Here is a 6,796-nt window from a genome sequence, read left to right as displayed (position 1 = left end):
TGTTGTTACCAACGCTAGAATACCAGTAGAGTCATCAGATCTAACTACAAAAGAATACGTTGTGGAATATCTGTTCAGATTTTACAGATTTATAATGCAAATTTAGAGGATTTTTCTAATTATCCGAATTATCATAATGTTGATCGAGACGCCTTTATGCAACTTTTAGACAAAGCCAGGGTGCGAAGCAAACAACAGTCTGACGAATATGTAATACAAGATTTAGACAATGTTAAAGTGGAGTTACAAAAAGACCAACCGAACTCAGATCTAGAAAGACGCATTGAAGATAAGGGGAAGGAGGATCTGACTAAGAATGAGGTTCGTCTACCAATTACAGATACGACGAAGGAGGATGTGAATAAAAATACGATACGCCCTCCAATCTCGGATTCAAAAACAGATACGACGAAGGAGGATGTGAACAAAAATATGAACGCCCTCCGATCTCGGATTCAAACAAAGATGCGTCAAAGAAGGAGGATGTTAATAAAAATATGATACGACCACCGATCACGGAACCAATGTAAGATGGTGGAACATTGTAAATGGGTTCATTATCTGTCTGACATGGCAAGAGTGAGGAGGTCAAAACGTTCTCCTGTTCGAAAGGGTAAGATGAGAAGATCTAAACGAATAGCCAGTCTTAAACGAGGCGGAGGACTAACATCTCTAACGACAGGAGCTGCTGGTGCGTTAGGATCTTATATCGGTGATAAGGCATTAAAAGGTGTCAAAAAGGTGGTGGGTAAAGTTTTAAGCAAAGGAATCGATTTATTGCCGGTAGAGCTACATATTCCGGGCTATCAGTACTGCGGGCCGGGAACGGATTTAAAAAAACAATTAAAGAGAGGTGAACCTGGTGTAAACAAGTTGGACGCGGCTTGTAAAGAACACGATATCGCATACGCTACGTACAGTGATAACGAAAACAGAGCGGCTACGGATCGTAGATTAGCCGATAGCGCTTGGGAAAGAGTTAAAGCTAAGGATTCGAGTATCGTAGAAAAGGCTACCGCATTAGCGGTTACAAACGCGATGAAGTTAAAAGCAAAGTTCGGCGGTGGAAGAGTAAGAAGACGATCAAAAAGGAATAATATAAAACGTCTTGTTGAAATGATGAAAAGAAAAGCAAGCACTGCAGGACAGGGATTATACCTTAAACACTACACTTGGACCGGATCGGGGATTAGTTGTAAAAAAAACGCCAACGACGTCGTCGTCGTCGTTGTCATCGTCTCCAATAAAGGGAATACCAGTGCGTCCGCTATCGAATATAGAACTGATATAGTACGCGAGAAAACTAAATATAGCCGATTTTCGAGGAGTCTTCATGTTGGACGCATTACCCAAAAAACCAAAGACTAACGAGTCATGGTACAGACTGGGTATGTTATAGAAAACGTAGACGGATGGTGGATTATTTTGATAGTTTCGGTAATCTACGTCCACCTAACGAATTGATGCGTTATTTTCCATCCGATGCGATTATTAATTTCAATTATAAAAGCAGACAGACTGTAAACACGGTTATCTGCGGTCATTTATGTCTTGAATTTCTCAGTCGTGATTCGTCAGCCTACAGGTAAACATGTTCTGCATAAGCAGAAATACGTCGTTATTAAACGCTACGATCTTTCCACCATTGGATTTGTCTGATGGCGAATGGGAATTGGCGTTGATAAACCTAACCACATATAACTCGATTCCGAATGTCGAAGAGGGAATCAACAACACAAATATTGTCGTTCCAAAGAAACCTAAAAAAACCATTAAACTGACGCTACCGACCGGATCGTACGAGGTGGACGATATCGCTAAACGATTAAGCGATGAACCCAAAGACAAACACCAAATAGATTTACTTATGCGACCAAATAACAATACGTTAAAATGCGAACTTAAATGCAACGATGTGATCGATCTGACGTCAAAAGATAGTCTGGCACCGTCGTTGGGGTTTGAAAAACTAATCTAGGGGCGGATATATGGCACGAGTCATCAAAGCCGGTTGCCATTAACAACGTGAACACCGTACGGGTCGAATGCAACCTTATACGAGGCTCCTACACGAACGGATCAGAAGGACATGTGTTGCACGAATTTACGCTAAGCGTTCCGCTTGGTTTCAAAATAATCGATTCGCCGAAGAATATAATATATCTACCGGTGAATACAAAGAACTTAGACGAGATCGCTATAAAGTTTACCGATCAAGACGGAAAACTGATAAATTTCCGCGGTGAAACCGTAACGGTGAGATTGCATTTACAAAGGAAAACCAACCCATTGGGTTAATATACATTAGTGGTGGTAGTAGTAGTAACGAAACGAAACGCACACCGATCAGTCGACTTGCAAACACCAAAGCGTTAACATCGCGTAACGTGTTGTTTTTTCGGAAACTTGGTTTTAGTTTTGGTAAACCGTAATAGCAGGAGTGAATATGTTAAACGTCGGTGAAAGTGTTTCTTTCGACAACACCATCACCCAGTACGAATATCACACTCATCTACCGTACGCTTCGTCGACTTACAACAACAACGATGAAATCCGGATACCAGGATGTATACACGTTACCGCATAAAAGCTATTTGATGGTCGAAGGTAAGCTAACTACTATGACAGGCGATAACAAGGCAACAGAATCGTGGTTAACAAACAACGCGATACAGTTTCTCTTCGAGGAGATACGATACGAGATAAACGGAACGGAGATGTGTCGCGTACAAAAGTTAGGAACGACAACGATAAAAACATCTTATCGTTGCGTAAAAGCGAAGAAAATATTTTGGAAAACTTCGGGTGGAAATTCACAGCGTCGGATAAATTCGATTTGGAAGAACACACTGGAAGATTTTGCTTCTACGTACCGCTGCGTATGCTGATGGGTTTCGCCGAAGACTACAAATACATAATATTGAACGTCAAACAAGAATTGGTTTTGCTTAGATCTTCCAACGACGTGAACGCACTAATATCTTCCAAAGAAGCACCCGATTCCACGTTGAAAGTGACTAAGGTAGCGTGGAAAATTCCATACGTTCATTTTGCCGATACGATGGGATTGGAGTTGTTGAAAGTAGTAGAACGAGATAGACTGTTAGCAAAAGTTTTTCGTAGATGGCAAATCCACGAATATCCGGCACTACCACAAACAAACATACATTCATGGACGGTAAAGACGTGTGCGCAAACGGAGAAACCGAGATACGTGATATTCGGTTTACAGACGGACAGAAAAGATAAAGCTACAAAATCACTGACGCTCTTCGATATGTGCGAATTGGTAAACGTTCGTCTGTATTTGAATTCGCAATACTATCCGTACGACAGTCTACAGGGTGATGTGAATATGATGTATGAAATGTTCGCTAGCTTTCGGTCCGGGTATTACAACAAACCGGAGGACGAGTGTCCCGCTTACAGTTTGGCAGATTTCAAAGTCAGTGTACCATTAATAGTTATCGACTGTTCCGGTCAGAACGAATCGCTTAAAACAGGAACAGTAGATGTGCGTATTGATTACGAGACCAAAAACAATATACCCGCCCACACGACCGCCTACTCTCTCATTATACATGATAGCATCGTCAAGTACACTCCGCTTACGGGAATAGTGAAAAAGGTTATGTAATGACGGAAACGTTTACATTTGATGATGAAAAAAGGGGAGGCGGGTACGATGAATGTTCAGCATCACGATGGTGGTGGTGGTCGTTTAAGTGGTGGTTGGTAACATTGGGAGTATTTAAAACAGGCTTATTGATCGGATTACTTGTGTCAGTATTATTTAACATCTATCCGGTACCATGTCCGAATATGAAACCGATAAGATGTAAAATTATTTTTTCTTCGTCACAGCCGTCGGTACCGTTAATATGGTGTAATTCATCGTCCGTGGAAGGGTTGTCCATTTTTTACAATACTACCGAAACATCGTCTTCAAAAAACATGTCTGCTGATACTGTTAGCAACATCACTGCATCACTATCTTCAGAAAAAGCAAGGGCGTTACCAACGGTTCATGTTGCTAATACGAGATTCTCATTACCTAACGTAACATCGAAGTGACCAAAGTGAATGTTACGTCATCATTACCTTCAGCGAAGACAACAGTGTTACCAAAGGTAAACGCTACCAAAATCTCATTACCTAACATAACGTTACATGCACATGATGATGATGCTGTCTATGATGGTCCTTTAAAAGAGGATAAAGAAGAGGAGGTGGAGGGGTTTACCCCCACCACTTCTACTTTGAAAGTATAAAAAGGCTTAATCCGACTGCGTACCCAAATCAGTAGTTGTTGAGCATCCGCCATGGAAGGAGGAAGTTCTTATTCGCCAGACGACGTTCAATCGTTTCTATTCATGAACGAATCTTTACATAACATCGAACACCATCCTGAAGTTACGAAACCGACTGAGAAGGAGGTGAAATCGAAATCAACGAAGATCCGCAAAAGGCAAAATCCGCGTAAAAAATCTTACGATAAACCTTCAGTTGAACAGACGATCACAAAGACCAAGACCAATAAGAAGAAGGACACAAAGAAGGCGGATGAGGGGGAAGAGAAGGAAGGGATATCCCCCACCAACATTGTGATTTCCTAGACATCGTTGGTGGTTACATATCGCCGTCTTCAAACACGGATGAGCGATCGTCATGGAAGGAGTTATTATCGAGTATCACGGCTTTCTCGGAAAACGAGGTGAGTTTATAGTTAAGGAACTTGCTGTTGTCGGTGATGGATACTATATGATTCTTCATACGAAGATCCGTAAAAGGAGAAATCCACGTAAACAATCTTATGATAAACCTTCTTCAGTTGAACAGACGATCACAAAGACCAAGACCAATAAGAAGGAGGCCACAAAGAAGGTGAATAAGGGGGCGGAGAACGGAGGGGTATCCCCACCACCAACATTGTGATTTCGTAGACATCGTCGGTGGTTGCATATCATTCACGGTTGAGAGTTCGTCATGGAAGGAGTTATACAGTATCACGGCTTTCTCGGCAAACGAGGTGAGTTTATAGTTAAGGAACTTGCTGTTGTCGGTAATTGATGCTACATGAATCTTCATTTTAGATCACCGTACCCAAAGTCCGAGATGTCATCTAAATACAAACGGATGGCCGGATGGTTGGAAAGGAATTTTCACAAAATCGATTGGAATTACGGCGAAGTCGTATACAACGACGATATTATGAAGGAGTTATGTTCGCAGTTTGCCACGATATACACCAAAGGGCTGGAGAAAGTGGAATTTTTGCGTCGGTTTCATAACGATGTTCGTCAGATACCGGACGCCGCACCGAAACCGAAATTAAACTTTATCGTAAATTGTCCGTACCACACCGCGCACAAGGTGAGTGGAAAATCTGCGCTACATTCCGGTGGTTTCTACATGGAGTGGTTGAAGTTGTGTAGAAAGCCGTTGGATCTGGTGAGGGAAGCCGATCGATTGCGTTTGTTTGTGAACACAAACGCAGAAAACAAAGAGGAATTGGCAAAAAACGGTTATTACTATTCTTTTAACGAATTGTGTGTAAAATGTTGTTGGTGTAACGAAAGGATGGATGTGCATCACCACTCAACTCGTTGTCAAGACTGCATCAAGGAAAACGTACCGCTTTCGTTTGAACATGTTGTTCCACGTCGAGAACCGCTGTAGAGCTCAGTCTGCTGCAAGATGTTGATGAATCAACATCTTTGGTTAGAGATCTCAATTGTAGTAATAGCCTTCCATCTTGGTTTTATGCCAGGAATATTATTTATGCTTGCACTGAATCACTTACAAAAATTTGCAAAAAAAAAAATATAAAAAAGTTAAAAATTAAAAAATATAAAAAAAGATTCGAGTGTTTTACAGTAGGCCTATTGGAAAGAGATTTCACTCATGTAAAAAATCTCAACGCGCCATGGTTACTACCTTGTGGGTGGTGTGGAAACGTAACCGGATTTAAAGACCTCCCGATGTACAATCCCATCCGCAGTTTAGCGATGGATGTTGATATAGCCGCATCAGTGTGGACAATTAGATTTTTTCCGAATCGATGCGTAAGAACGTTGCGTCATCTTATGAAACTTACAACCGCTGCATTTCCACACCCAACAAGTACAACCGCAGACGTACACCGTTTCAATACCGGTAGAGTGGTTTTCAATTACGACGCTACTTACGTTGAACTTTACAACGGTTACAAGAATATTTAGACAGTTTAAAAATCGATACCGTAGACTGAACGTGTAGACATTATGTTCGTTATATTGGTTGTGGTGGGGGGTAAGGTATAATATAAAACCTCAAAGTAGTAGACAATCATTCAAGCCTTAACGATAGAAGTGTCCACATTGATGGTGACTTTCTTACTGGCTAGTCCGATAACAAATCTAACGCATTTAAAGGATATACTAACGGCTCGATTTCCGATTTTAATAATTACAGAAACTGAGACTTTACCAAATACCGTACTTTCAGGAATACCGTACAAAACACACATTCAAGATATTGAAAATGAACTGACAGATATTATTGATTGGATTGTGGTGAGCGAGTGTGATATGTACATATTTTAGACAAAAAAATAAAAAACTTAACGAAAGAATCGCAAAGACCAATCGTAACTTGAACGATTTCAAAGAGATATTGTTTTTCTGTAAAAAAATATCGGATTTGTATTAGCGATGGAGAAGAATTTTACCGATTCGGTTAACGAATTGAAGTTTATTGCATCGTATATTTGTAAATATTGTTTTATGATGCTTGTCACTCACTCTGTTCACTGTGT

The sequence above is a fragment of the Lycorma delicatula genome, chromosome 1, assembly GCF_047948215.1.
Source record: "Lycorma delicatula isolate Av1 chromosome 1, ASM4794821v1, whole genome shotgun sequence".
Classification (NCBI taxonomy): domain Eukaryota; kingdom Metazoa; phylum Arthropoda; class Insecta; order Hemiptera; family Fulgoridae; genus Lycorma; species Lycorma delicatula.
The sequence above is the reverse complement of the archived record's forward strand: the minus strand, read 5'-3'. Positions refer to the sequence as shown.